General features: G+C 46.0%; 1 non-coding gene across 1 annotated transcript; it reads right to left on the minus strand.

Moving 5' to 3' along the window:
* Window positions 1-14,542: 14,542 nt before the first annotated feature.
* On the minus strand, window positions 14,543-14,646 carry LOC119622056 (small nucleolar RNA U13). Its single transcript, XR_005238650.1, has one exon. It is a non-coding gene; the product is annotated as a small nucleolar RNA U13 (small nucleolar RNA).
* Between the last annotated feature and the right edge of the window lie 876 nt (window positions 14,647-15,522).

Below are 15,522 nucleotides of genomic sequence, written 5' to 3' on the forward strand. Positions count from 1 at the left end.
TCCCAGTCTGCCCCAGATATCTGGAAAAAATTATAAAACTTAAAGGAGGGTCCCCAGACATCCTGGCAGGACCTCCCAAATGTAGCCTTCCATGTCTTTAACAACAGAGAGGAGGAACAAAAAATTCAAAAAGACAAACATATCTCATTAAAAACCCAGATGCTCGCCTCTGCTATCCAAAAGTCAGTTACACAAAAGCCTCCCAATGACCCAAAATAAAACTCCCCAACGCCTCTGGGAGTCTGTTTCCAGTGTGGTAACTCTGGACACTGGGCAAAGGCTTGTCCTAACTACCGGACCTCCACCAGACGGTGTCAAGCTTGTGGTCTTTGGGGACACTGGAAAGTGGACTGCCCCCAACAGGGACACCCTCCCTGTTTGGGTGCGGCTCATAATAAAGCCCCCTGACCATCACAGGAGGAAATCTCTTCACTGCTGGTGCTGACAACAGAAGACTGAAAGTGACCGGGATCCTTCGCCTCCACGCCTAGTGAGTCCACGGAACTCAGGGTAATTAGGACGGCGTCCGGTAAGATTATTTCCTTTCTTTTGGATACCGGGGTGAGTCTTTCGATGTTAACTGAGTATCAAGGCCCATGAAAACACTCATCCATTTCTGTTGTTGCCATGAAGGGCACACAAAAAAACCCCACACAAAACGCCACCTCTATACTGCTCATTTCAGGGTGTCACCTTCACTCATTCTTTATTGGTCATCCCTCATTGTCCCACTCCTTTACTAGGAAGGGACATCCTACAGAAATTAGGGAGAATCATCCATTTATCAGCCCTACACTAAAGCCACCCTTATTTGTTATTACATCAAGAACAGAACCCCTCCTCAGACACTCAACATCAAATAGACTTAAACCCCAAATTCCTTTGCCATGTAAATTCCATGGTATGAAACACTAACTCCCTCAGAATAGCTACCCACTATTCTCCAATTCAAATTTCACTGAAGGATCCTAAGCGCCATATAGTGGTCCCACAATACCCCCTCAACCTTAGTGGATTGCGGGAACTCAAACCCATCATCTCCTGACTTTTGGCTGCCAGTATTTTAATCCCCACCTGTTCTCTCCACAATACCTCCGATTCTCCCAATTAAAAAACCGGATGGCTCCTATAGACTGGTTCAGGATTTGCAACAAATCAGCTCTGCTGTTGTTCCTGTTTATCCTGTTGTCCCAAACCTCTTCACCCTCCTACCACGAATTCCTCCCGACACTAGCCATTTCTCTGTATTAAACCTCAAAGATGCCTTTTTTTTTTAAACTATCCCTCCACTCAAAACCTTTTTGCTTTCACTTGGACTAACCGTGACACAGGCTGCTCCCAACAACTCACATGGACTGTCCTCCCTCAGGGGTTTACGGACGCCCTCACTATTTCAGTCAGGTACTTCAATTGGATCTTTGCCAGCTATCTCTATAGCCTAGCATTTTGCTTCAATATATGGGCAACTTACTTCTTTGCAGCCCCTCTTTAGAACATTGCATTCAGGCCGGGCGCGGTGGCTCAAGCCTGTAATCCCAGCACTTTGGGAGGCCGAGACGGGCGGATCACGAGGTCAGGAGATCGAGACCATCCTGGCTAACATGGTGAAACCCCATCTCTACTAAAAATACAAAAAACTAGCCGGGCGAGGTGGCGGGCGCCTGTAGTCCCAGCTACTCCGGAGGCTGAGGCGGGAGAATGGCGTGAACCCGGGAGGCGGAGCTTGCAGTGAGCCGAGATCGCGCCACTGCACTCCAGCCTGGGCGACACAGCGAGACTCCGTCTCAAAAAAAAAAAAAAAAAAAAGAACATTGCATTCAACACACTACCAGGCTTTTAAATTTTTTGGCTGAACGCAGGTACCAGGTATCAAAAGGGAAGACCCAATTGATCTCCCCAAAAGTTTCATATTTAGGACTAATCATAACTCCAAATACCCAAGAAATTCCACTGTCACAAAAGCAAGGCATTCAACAAATCCCATTTCCCAAAACAAAAAGGGACTTACTTTCTTTCCTTGGATTAGTGGGATATTTCTGATTATGGAGAGCAAATTTTGCCATTATTGCTAAACCCTTTTATGAACACACAAAAGGAAATCTTGACCAACCACTCATTTCCACCCCAGACCTTTATCATGCTTTCTGTCACCTAAAACGTGCCTTATTACAGGCCCCTGCTTTAGGCCTTCCAAACCCCCTGAAACCCTTTCACCTATATATACACAGTTCTCATAATCAGGCCCTTGGACTATTAGTCCAACCTATGGGATATTCTCTCCAACCAGTGGCATATTTTTCAAAACAACTAGACCCCATTTATAAAACCTGGCCCCTTTGCTTAGAAATTTTGTCCACAGCCTCTCTTATCATCCCTGAGGCACAAAAACCCATGTTCTACGAACCCCTTCAGGTATTTTCTTCTCACAGTCTACAAGATATGCTCAGCCGTAAGGCGCTCACCTCAATTTCATCTTCTCGCTTGCAAGTCCTACATTCAACTCTCCTTCAACCCTCTATCTCCCTTCATAAATGCTCCCCCCCAAATCCTACCACTCTTTTACTTTCAACACCGACTTTGGACCCCGACCAACACTCATGCTCTAATCTAATTGAAAGTTTGCTCACCATGTTTCACCACCTTACTTCCACTCACATAAAGGGAGCCCCAGATTGGATTATAGATGGCAGCACATCAAAAAACCCTACCCTCATGGCCGGGCGTGGTGGCTCACGCCTGTAATCCCAGCACTTTGGGAGGCCGAGGCGGGCGGATCACAAGGTCAGGAGATCGAGACCATGGTGAAACCCCGTCTCTACTAAAAATAGAAAAAATTAGCCAGGCGCAGTGGCGGGCGCCTGTAGTCCCAGCTACGTGGGAGGCTGAGGCGGGAGAATGGCGTGAACCCGGGAGGCGGAGCTTGCAGTGAGTCGAGATTGCGCCACTGCACTCCAGCCTGGGCGACAGAGCGAGACTCCGTTTCAAAAAAAAAAAAAAAAAAAAAAAAAAACCCTACCCTCCAAGCAGGATATGCCATCATTGAGGAATATCATAATAATACCCACTCTCTCCCACCTAGAAGCATTGTAAAGGCTGCCCCTTTGCCTTTGGGCACATCCTCCCAGCAAGCAGAATTAATTGCCCTAATAAAAGAATTAACCCTAGCAAAGAGCATACAAGTTAATATATACACCGATTCTAAATATGCCTATAACATCATCCATTCCAATGACCAAATCTGGAGCAAGTGGGGCTATCTCATGGCTAAAGAAACTCTAATAACTTGTGAAAAATCAATCCATCATTTGCTAAAGGCAACTTTACTCCCAGAAAAGTTTGCAGTTATCCATTGCAAAGGACATCAATCAAATAACAGCTACATTTCTTTAGGAAACTGTAGAGCCGACTGTTGGGCAAAACAAGCCTCAACCACTCATCCAGTTCCCCAGTACCTATTTCCCCTCATACAACATATCCCCTCCTTTTATGCAAAACACCAACACAACAACTAATCACGGTGGGGGCACACTTCAACCCCCCACACTGGTTCATAGAAAACAAATTAGTCCTACCTGACCCTGAAAAAACAACTCTTTTACGGGACATTCACAACCTCTTCCACACCAGCCATTCCCCTCTACAACATTTCTTAAGTTCCTATATACACATAGCCCCAGATATAAGGGAACAGTTAAAAGCCATTTCCCATCAATTCTCTATTTGCCAGAATACTTCACCGCATTCCAACACTAAACCCCCTTCTTTCCCAACCCATCAGGCCGGGAAACACCTTCTAGGACAGGATTAGCAAATTGATTTTACCCATGTGCCCCCAGTAAAAAAGGTTAAATTTCTTTTAGTTCTGGTCGATACCATTTTGGGATGGGTCAAGGCTTTTCCCACAACCAACAAACGAGGTTTTACTGTCACCTCCAAATTAATAACAGAAATCATCCCCAGGTTTGGGGTGCCTCATTGTTTTCAATCCAGCAATGGTCCTGAATTCATTTCTCAAATTACTCCAACACTTGCACAAGCTCTACAAATCACCTGGAAGCTACACATCCCCTATCGACCTCAATTTTCAGGGATGGTTGAAAAAATGAATGGCATTCAAAAAACACCTCACCAGCTACTCACTCACTCCAAACACATAAAGACTGGGTTACACTTTTACCTTCGGTTACACTTTTACCTTTGGCCCTCCTAAAAATTCAGGCACTCCCATGTAAACCCTTAACGCTCAGCCTGTTTGAGCTCATGTGTGGGAGACCACTCGGCCCCTTTGTTCCACCTCACGGCCAAGCACCACCTCAACCAACTCCTCCCGTTTGCCCTCTTCTACTTACTGTCAGCCATTTTATTTGGGAATATGCTGACAAATACCTGCCACAACCTATCTGGGTTCTCATAAAAATTCCCAGTCCTATCCCCAAATCCCCCCTTAGGTCTAAATGGAAGGGACCTTACCAGATCATCCTCACCACACCTACAGCAGCAAAACTCCAGGGGCTCCCTAACTGGATTCATTATACTTCTCTCAAAAAAAAAATAAACTTCCCTTCACCACATGCTCAAACAACTGAATCTAAAACTCCTTCAGACTTTTCTTGTGTCTCCACAGGACCCGCTTCCCTTTGCCTCACCTGAATCCCAGAGGAAAAAAAGGAAAACTCCACATAAGCCGCTTATGTCTCTTTCTCTTCCAAACTTTCATCGCTTCCTAATCTGCCTTGCTACAGACCTTCAGTGGTACCCTTACGAAGCTCCCATTGCACATCCTGATCAGCTCCTTACTATTTTATGGGACCTATGGCTTCAAGGAACTTTCCAGGACTTTACTGCTACCCAAATAACCTTTTTCTCTTTTTGCTTGCTTCTTTTAATATAAATTCCCTAAGTACGTAAATCTCACCAATATAACCGCTCCTCACTGCTCTCAAGCTCAAACGCTCTATAAACCTTACACAATCCCTCTTACTGTCAGCTAACTCTTCCCTTGCTTCAGAATGCTGGATGAGGCCGGGCGCGGTGGCTCAAGCCTGTAATCCCAGCACTGTGGGAGGCCGAGACGGGAGGATCACGAGGTCAGGAGATCGAGACTATCCTGGCTAACACGGTGAAACCCCGTCTCTACTAAAAATACAAAAAACTAGCCGGGCGAGGTGGCGGGCGCCTGTAGTCCCAGCTACTCCGGAGGCTGAGGCAGGAGAATGGCGTAAACCCGGGAGGCGGAGCTTGCAGTGAGCTGAGATCTGGCCACTGCACTCCAGCCTGGGAGACAGAGCGAGACTCCGTCTCAAAAAAAAAAAAAAAAAAAAAAAAAAAAAGGAATGCTGGATGTGTTTATCACTGTCTTCCTCAGCTTACTCAGCCCTTTCTGCACTCCTTCATGACCTTTTAACTGGAAATATAACCCTAATTTATAAACTCCAAAAAGGAGTTTCCCTTTTTAAAAAAGTTGACACTCTAATTGGCAGTTATCCCACTTCCAGGGCCAATCAAGCTAACAAATTATTTCAAACCTATTACAACTCCCTACAATGACTTAAGCCCCAAGGCCCTCCCATTGAAGGGCCTATAACTAAACACACTCCCCTTTTTCAACAAGCCTCACTTTACTTTTCGGCCTCTAAGGGAAATATCCCTGTAGGTTCATTAACATTTAACCAATGCAACCACACTATCGTTGTTAAACACCCGTCTGACCACCAAACTAATCAAATTAACTACCAAGTGTCACTGGAAGCAAATGGGAACATTTCTGCAACCGGCTAGTTTCACGGCCTCTCCCTTAACCAATGCCTGTGGCCTAACCTGTGCTGTCCCTAATGCCCACCTTTTTCCATGGCTCAATATTAATGGCGCAACATCCGACCGCATTAAATGTGTAAAAAATAACTCTTCTTATGTCTCTACTATAGTAGGTGTCTCCCTGGCCTCCTCTTTGTCAGTCTGGAGTAATGAGCCACAGGAAAAAAACAAAACAAAACAAATCAAACAAACAGAAAGACAACAACAAAACACCCCATCTTTAATTCACTTGTTCTCTTCTCGTATTTCTGCCTGTGTTTACAACAAAGTCTTTCTTTTTTTTTTTTTTTTTGAGACGGAGTCTCGCTCTGTTGCCCAGGCTGGAGTGCAGTGGCCGGATCTCAGCTCACTGCAAGCTCCGCCTCCTGGGTATACACCCTTCTCCTGCCTCAGCCTCCCGAGTAGCTGGGACTACAGGCGCCCGCCACCTCGCCCGGCTAGTTTTTTGTATTTTTTTTAGTAGACACGGGGTTTCACCGCGTTAGCCAGGATGGTCTCGATCTCCTGACCTCGTGATCCGCCCGTCTCAGCCTCCCAAAGTGCTGGGATTACAGGCTTGAGCCACCGCACCCGGCCAACAAAGTCTTATTCTTTTTGTGTGGCAGCAACACCTATCTTTGTCTCGCCACCAACTGGACTGGAACCTGTACCCTAGTTTATCTATCTCCCTCCATTGGACTAGTTCCTTCTAATCAGCCTTTGCCCATCCCATCCGTCCAATACGTTAGAAAAAGAAGGGCCATCCACGTCATTCCTTTAATGGCCGCCTTAGGTATAACCTCTGGACTTGGATTGGGAGCAAGCGGATTAACCACCTCCTCAACATACTTTAAGGCACTTTCAACAAAACTACAGGGCTCTTTAGAAGATATAGCCTGAAGCGGCCGGGCGCAGTGGCTCAAGCCTGTAATCCCAGCACTTTGGGAGGCCGAGACGGGTGGATCACGAGGTCAGGAGATCGATACCATCCTGGCTAATACGGCGAAACCCCGTCTCTACTAAAAAAAAATACAAAAAACTAGCCGGGTGAGTTGGCGGGCGCCTGTAATCCCAGCTACTCGGGAGGCTGAGGCAGGAGAATGGCGTGAACCCGGGAGGCGGAGCTTGCAGTGAGCTGAGATCCATCCGGCCACTGCACTCCAGCCTGGGCGACAGAGCGAGACTCCATCTCAAAAAAAAAAAAAAAAAAAAAGAAGATATAGCCTGAAGCTTTATAAGAGTCCACGACCAACTAGACTCCTTGGCTGGAGTAGTCCTCCAAAACAAACAGGGATTAAATCTTATAACGGCTGAAAAAGGGGGCCTCTGTCTCTCATTGGGTAAGAAATGTTGTTTCTATCTCAACCAATTGGGCCTAGTAAGAAATGCTGCTGAAAAACTAAAAAGAGGGGTTAAAAAGCTAAGGGAATACCAAAACAACCAAATAAATTATTGGTTTAAAAATAAAATCATAGCATGAGTCATCCCATTCCTGGGTCCTCTCCTAGTAATATGCCTAGGACTAATGTTTTTATCCTGCCTAATTAACCTTTTTCAAAAATTTTTAACTGACAGAATCATGGCCATTTTGCAACCACCCATAAACATTTACAGATGGTGTTACTCCTGCAGTCAATCCGAGACCAAGAAACTCTCTGCCCCCCGTCAGCAGGAAGTAGCCAGAAAGAACACGTCGCCCCCTCATCCTTTTATAACTATAGGGTCTGCAATGACAGAGCAGGAGCACCGTCACCTCTGACAAACACTGCCACTTTAAGTTCCAGCTCCCTTTCTAGCCTCATGAATTTCAAGGAAATCACTTTTCTTCTAACTATAAGCAGCCAGAAAAGAGCAGACAGTAAAACACAGATAAGACAGCACAGGCACAGAGGGAGGCAGGAAGAAAGTCTCTTGGGTAACTGCCGAACTTCACCCTCATACAAGGGGCCCCAGTAAAACAGTGGGCCTTAATAAGCACATTCCTTTCCCTTCAGGTTCACTAAGATAGGGAAGCTAAAGACAGACTCAGGATGCCTGCAGCTGCAGAAAGATGTATTGGAACAGACACACAACTCTCCTTCCCAGATAAGCACAACGCAGAGACACAGAAGCAGTCCAAGCCTCTGATAAACTCTCCCACCTTAAATCTTTAAAAACTCTTAGTCTGTAAGAGAGTGTGGCTCTGACCTAACTCAAAAGGGTCAGAAGTCCCTCCCAGGTTTAAAATAAATCTGTTGACTGTCTAGCCACCCTTCGTGTTTCTCTCCTCTTTAATTCTTACAGAGGCTGCAGTGAGCTATCATGCCACTGTACTCCAGCCTGGGTGACAGACCGAGACCCTGTCTCAAAAAAAAAAAAAAAAAAAAAAAAAAGACCCGGTAAGGTGGCTCATGCCTGTAATCCCAGCACTTTCGGAGGCTGAGGAGGGTAGATCCCTTGAGGTGAGAAGTTCAGGACCAGACTAGCCAACATGACAAAAACCCATCTCTACTAAAAATACAAAAATTGGTTGGGCACGGTGGCTCATGCCTGTAATCCCAGCACTTTGGGAGGCCGAGGTGCATGGATCACCTGAGGTTAGGAGTTCTCGACCAGCCTCGTCAACATGGTGAAACCCTGTCTCTACTAAAAATACAAAAAAATTAGCTGGGCATGGTGATGGATGCCTGTAATCCTAGCTACTCAGGAGGCTGAGGCAGGAGAATCTCTTGAACCCAGGAGGCAAAGGTTGCAGTGAGCCAAGATTATGCCATTGCACTCCAGCCTGAGCAACAAGAGCAAAACTCCGTCTCAAAAAAAAAAAAAAAAAAAAAAAAAAAAAAAAAAATTTGCTGGCCGTGGTATCGGGTGGCTGTAATTGCAGCTATTTGGGAGGCAGAAGCAGGAGAATCACTGGAACCCAGGAGACACAGGCTGCAGTGAGCTGAGATTGCACCACAGCACTCCAGCCTGGGCGACAGAGTGAGACTCCATCCCCACCCCCACCCCCCCAAAAAAAAGCCAAAAAAAAAAAAAAAAAAAAACAGGGTCTTAAACTCTAGCTACTGTTCATGCCCCAATAGGGGACCTCTTCTTTCATGGACATCAGGCCTATCCTTGCTTGCACACACAGACCAGACTAAGCTCTCCAACATGAGTGGTGAGGAGCAGTCGTATTGCCCTGGATTTCCTGCCGGCAGTCAGGGCTGGCTGTGTGCAGTTGCTGACACCTCTTGCTGCACCTGGATTAGTGACCAACTTAGCTGGCTTGGCTTTGACCAGGAACCTGACTGTGGTCTATTCTCCAGGTGGATCTGATCATTCTACTTGATCATAGCCACAGTTATTCTTATCTGATGTCACTTAATACCAATAAAAAGGATTTCATCCATGCCCCTGTCACAGTACAATTAATTGGGACATCTGATAGAGTGGCCTGTGCTTTTCTTTTCTTTTTTTTTTTTTTTTGAGACAGAATCTTGCTCTGTCATCCAGGCTGTAGTGCAGTCGCACCATCTCGGCTCACTGCAACCTCTGCTTCCTAGGTTCAAGTGATTCTCCTGCCTCAGCCACCCGAGTAGCTAGGATTACAGGCGTGCGCCAGCATGCCTGCTGATTTTTTTTTTTTTTTTTTGAGGCAGGGTTTTGTTCTTGTTGCCCAGGTTGGAGTGCCGTGGTGTGATCTCGGCTCACTGCAACTTCTGCCTCCTGGGTTCAAGCAATTCTCCTGCCTCAGCCTCCCAAGTAGCTGGGATTATAGGCGTCCGCCACCACGCCTGGCTAATGTTTTGTATTTTTGGTAGAGATGGAGTTTCACCATGTTGGCCAGGCTGGTCTCAAACTGCTGAGCTCGGGTGATCCACCCACCTCAGCCTCTCAAAGTGCTGAGATTACAGGTGTGAGCCACTGCACCCGACCTGGCCTGTGCTTCTTGAAAACAAATTATTAGCTGGTTACCCAAAAGGCCAGGCAGTGCAGTTGTAGGGACCAGCCCTGCCATGATGCCATAGAGACCCTGCACATCTCCATGTGGGCAAAAGGCAAAGGCTTGCCTGAAGACTTGAGTCTTGGCAGAACGTCCTGTGATTTTTTTCCTGGAACTGGGCAAGACAAGCAGCCTGCTGAGGAGCCACCATGAGGCAATTTCTCATCGGCCTCCCTGGCTCTGGTGTGGTATCGGGCTTTTTACTTTGCCCAGACTTATATTTCAGCTGCAGGCTTCTGTGTAAGTCTATTACAAAACTGCTTGTGGTCGTTTTTGAGTTGGCCCTTCAATGTCACCTGGCCCCTCTGGTTCAGTGTCATCCTGTGGGACTAAGGATGTTGGAGCTGACACCTTGATGGTCTTACTGTCTCTTTAAACAATAAACTGTCTGAATGCAGTTGGGCCCACCATTTCTTTAGCGGCTGAATCCGTGGACACGTGACAAGCCAGCCTAGCAACCACCTCCGCACCGTTGCTTAGGAACTGCTTGACCACTTGACACAAATGTGCAGAAATGCGAGGGAGGATACGCTCTCGCACACTTTGGCATTTTGATGAAACATCTTTCTAATGTCACCTTACCTTACAATTTTCCGCAGCAGTTTCCTGGGTCACATTGCCCTAATACATCAATACTCTTGAGCACTATGGAACTCTGAACCATATTAGGACTGGAAACCCACTGGAAACTTGGATGTGGGGTGTTACTTAAGATATTCTAAAAAGGAAGACAAGAAACCATAACTGTACTTTTACTAGAAAAAAAAAACTGCAGTGCAAAGAAATTAGTAATCAGTGTAACCTAAGAATGCAGATCACAGACATTTCACAGTAAAAAGGGTATTTGGAGATTAGTTAAGCCCAAAACCAAACTAAACCAAATGGGTACACAGTCTTGTATCTGTCATACAGGTCAGGAAACAGAAACACCGAACTGTGAAGTGAGATATTATCCAATATCTCACTTGTGCAGTTGAGACCGACAGTTTCCCTTTCTTCCACCAAAAATTGGGCTCCTTACACAAGCTGTGTAAGGGGCTGTGAGCAAACACGTACACCTACAACAAAGAATATGCTCTCAGTCTTTAGTTTGCAATTCTTTTCCCCTTTGAAAAGTTAAAAAAGCCTATAATCCCAACACTTTGGGAGACTGAGGCGGGCAGATCGCTTGAGGCCAGGAGTTTGAGGCCAGCCTGGACAACATAGTGAAAACCTCTCTCTACAAAAAAATACAAAAAAAAAAAAAAAAAAAAAAAAAAATTTGCTGGGTGTGGTGGCGCGTGCCCATGGTCTTAGCAACTTGGGAGGCTGAGCTGGGAGGATCACTTAAGCCAGGGAGGTTGAGGCTGCAGTGAGCCGAGATCACATCACTGCACTCCAGCCTGGGCAACAGAACAAGCCTCTGTCTCAAAAAGAAAGAAAGACAGAGACAGAGAGAGAAGGAAAGGAAGGGGAGGGGAGGGGAGGGGAGGGGAGGGGAGGGAGGGGAGAGCAAGGGAGGGAAGAAAAGGAGGAAGGAAGGGAGAAAGGAAGAAGGAAGGAAGGAAGGTAAGAAGGAAGGAAAGAAGGAAGGAAGGAAAAGGGGGAAGGGAAGAAAGAAAAGTTAAAATGTATTGTTGCATTAAGCAAAATCTTAAGGCAGGCCAACAGATGAAATTTTTCACTCTTATAGAAAGTATATGCTCTACATGGTGGTGCGTGCCTGTACTCCCAGCTACTCGGGAGGCTGAGTCAGGAGAATCACTTGAACCTGGGAAGTGGAGGTTGCAGTGAGCCGAGATCACACCACTGCATTCCAGCCTGGGCGACAGCCAGACTGTCTAAAAACAACAACAACAACAATAACAAAACAACAACAACAAAAAGAAAACATATGCCCTAAAAATGTGACTATCTGGGGTGCTCTGGGAATGTGGCAAATGCTAGTCTATAGCGCTGGTAGTTTTGAGGGTGCAATACTAGCGTGCAAGTGATAGCCTTTCTCTCGGTATTCACACGAGAAGGGCATCACCTGCCTCTGTGCCACTGTGCCAGTGTTTGTAATGATTTCACTTCTATGGCTGGCCACCCTCTCACTCCTGATCTCTGTTCTGAGGCCATCACCCCACCCTTGCATGTTGCATATTCAGATGTCTCTCTGGGTTTGTAGAGGGATATTAGTAAGAGAACCAAATGTTTATTTTCTTTGCAGTTTTTGATTATACACATTAATCACACTTATTGAACTACAAGTTACATGGCTACTTATAGTGAGTTACATAACAAACATAGTCTCAATATTTGCATGAGAAGTAAAATACTAGAAAGGTCTGCCTTCTCGACCTGGCTTTAGTTTCTTTTCTGAGTTGCAATGCGGCTGTTTGAAAATATCCCTACAATAACTGAATCACTTTGATTAAATTAAAGTGATAGCAATATGCTGATGTCTAACATGTTAACTTATATCTTTTTAAAGAAAATTAACTTTATTTCATAATTTATGTCCTTAAAAGAGAATGTTTGTGTAATCACAAAACGTTTTTCCAAGTTATTGGGTTTTTTGTTTGTTTTTTTCCTTTCTATAGTGGGGTCAGTACTACAGAAACAAAAGTTACTGAATTTTAGCTGAATACTACTGTTTGGTGGAAGCTCTGGGCCTGAAATCTGCTCTTCTGTTGTCAAAGATGTACTGGGCCAGGCACGGTGGCTCATGCCTGTAATCCCAGCTACCCAGGAGGCTGAGGCAGGAGGATCCCTTGAGCCCAGGAGTTTGAGGCTTCAGTGAGCTATGATTGCACCACTGCACTCCAGCCTGGATGACAGTGAGACTCTCTCTCCCTTTGTTTTTTGAGACGGTGTCACACTGTCACAGGGGCTGGCATGCAGTGGTACAATCTCAGCTCAGTGCAACCTCTGCCTCCCGGGTTCAAGCGATTCTCCTGCCTCAACCTCCCGAGTAGCTAGGATTACAGGTGCCAGCCACCACGCCCGGCTAATTTTTTGTATTTTTAGTAGAGACGGAGTTTCACTATGTTGGCCAGGCTGGTCTTGAACTCCTGACCTTGTGATCTGCCCACCTAGGCCTCCCAAAGTGCTGGGATTACAGGTGTGAGCCACCACGCCCGGCATCTCTCTCTCTTTTTAAGAGTCAAGGTCTCAATCTCTGGTCCGGGCTGGAGTGCAGTGATGCAATCATAGCTCACTGCAGGCTTGAACTCCTGGGCTCAAGTGATCCTCCCACCTTAGCCTCCCTGAGTAGCTAAGACTGCACGTGAGAGCCACTACACCTTCCTTGTAGAGACAGGGGACTCACTAAGTTGTGCAGGCTGGTTTCAAACTCTGGGCCTCAAGTCATCCTCCTGTCTCAGCCTCCCAAAATGTTGGAAATGCAGATGTAAGCTACCTTGCTTGGCTCCTGTCTCTTTAAAAAAAAAAAAAGATATACACCATGGAGGCTGAAAGAAACTGGGGAAGGTACCATCTGTCTCCTGCTGTGCCCATTAACTCCATCAGAGACAAATAAATGCATTTTTACTTACGTTTTAAAATGTGGGCCAGGAGTGATGGCTTACACCTTTAATCCCAGCACTATGAGAGGCCGAGGCCAGTGGATCACCTGAGGTCAGGAGTTTGAGACCAGCCTGGCCAACATGGTGAAACCCCGTCTCTAGCAAAAATACAAAAATTAGCCGGGCATGGTGGTGGGTGCCTGTAATCTCAGCTACTCAGGGGACTGAGGCAGGAGAATCACTTGAACCTGGGAGGTGGAGGTTGCAGTAAGCCGAGATTGCACCACTGCACTCCAGCCTGGGCAATAGAGTAAGTAAGACCCTGCCTCAAAAATAAATAGGCTGGGCGCGGTGGCTCACGCTTGTAATTCCAGTACTTTGGGAGGCCGAGGCGGGCAGATCACGAGGTCAGGAGATCGAGATCATCCTGGCTAACATGGTGAAAACCCGTCTCTACTAAAAACACAAAAAATTAGCCGGGCTTGGTGGCAGGCGCCTGTAGTCCTAGCTACTCGGGAGGCTGAGGCAGGAGAATCGCTTGAACCTGGCAGGCGGAGGTTGCAGTGAGCCAAGATCACACCACTGCACTCCAGCCTGGGTTACAGACTGAGACTCCATCTCAAATAAATAAATAAATAAATAAATAAATAAATAAATAAAATGTGTACCAATTTAAAGAAACATGTTAAGTAAATAATGTTCATTTGGTACATGGATATGGCAAAAGTGATGGCTGTATTTGAAGTACTAAAGTCTGTGCTGCCCTGGTTTGTCTCTTGTCATGTGCATATGTTTTATGTGTGTGTCATATATAACATATATAATATGAAATACAAATATATTTTAATATATACCCTCCCTCCATGTTAAAACTAGGGAATTATGAAGAAAGTATCACAGTCTTTGGATTTCTTTTCTTTTCTTTTTTTTTTTTTTTTTTTTTTAGACAGGGTTGCACTCTGTCACTCAGGCTGGAGTGCAGTGGCGCAATCTCGGCCCACAGCAACCTCCACCTCCCAGGCTCAAGCGATCCTCCCACCTCAGCATTCCGAGTAGCTGGGACTACAGGTGCCTGCCACCACGCATGGCTAATTTTTTTTTTTTTTTTTTTTTTTTTTTTTTTTTGTAGAGACAGGATTTCGCCACGTTGGCCAGGTTGGTCTCAAACTCCTGACCTCAAGTGATCCGCCCACCTTGGCCTCCCAAAGTGCTGGAATTACAGGCGTGGGCCACCGCTCCTGGCTGAATTTTTCTTTTCCAAAAATGACATTTAGAACCGTAACCTTTTTTCCCCTCATGTCAGATGGGTAATGTGCTTGTGCTGTAACAAGGTTGGAGGGAGGCACGTCTCACACACGAGCGTGAAAACTGAACCACCACACTTATGAACCACAAAAGGGTGGTTGGCTACCATCTTTCTGAAACAGTGTATTGAGGAGTCAAAAGGAGAATTAGGCTATGAATTTATACACCACACACCAACTTCAGAGAATGGGCTTTTGTGGCCATGGCTGTGTTTTGAGCACCACCTGGTTAGCAAGCTGGAACTCAAACCAGTTCTCTGAACTCCAGTGTTAGAGTGGCTTACACAATGCTACGTACTGAGAAAACCCTACGGGATGAGGAAAACATATGGTAATGGTAACAGAAATGGATTCATTCCAGTGTTCACACAATGCAAACATGCCAAAGGAAGGACTCAGCCTGAACATATTTCCACTGTGATGTAATTCTACAATTACAATCTAGTGTCTATACTTTTCTTTTTCTTTTTCTTTTTTTTTTTTGAGACTGAGTTTCGCTTTTGGTGCCCAGGCTGGAATGCAATGCTGTGATCTCGGCCCACCGCAACTTCTGCCTCCTGGGTTCAAGCAATTCTGAGGGATGCCTCAGCCTCCCGAGTAGCTGGGATTACAGGCATGTGCTACCACGCCCAACTAATTTTGTATTTTTAGTAGAGATGGAGTTTCTTCGTGTTGGTAAGACTAGTCTCGAACTCCTGACCTCAGATGATCCACCTGCCCTGGCCTCCCAAAGTGCTGGGATTACAGGCGTGAGCAACTGCGCCCTGCCTTCTTCCTGCTTTTCTCACTCTGCGTTTCCTGCTGCTGTCGATGAAACTCAGCTTCTTATTTCCAGGCACTCTCAGAGTGAGGATCCATAGGAGGCTTTGATTCTTTTTTTTTTTTTTTTTTTGAGACGGAGTCTCGCTCTGTCGCCCAGGCTGGAGTGCAGTGGCCGGATCTCAGCTCACTGCAAGCTCCGCCTCCCGGGTTC

This window comes from Chlorocebus sabaeus, chromosome X (assembly GCF_047675955.1).
Source record: "Chlorocebus sabaeus isolate Y175 chromosome X, mChlSab1.0.hap1, whole genome shotgun sequence".
Taxonomy (NCBI): Eukaryota; Metazoa; Chordata; class Mammalia; order Primates; family Cercopithecidae; genus Chlorocebus; species Chlorocebus sabaeus.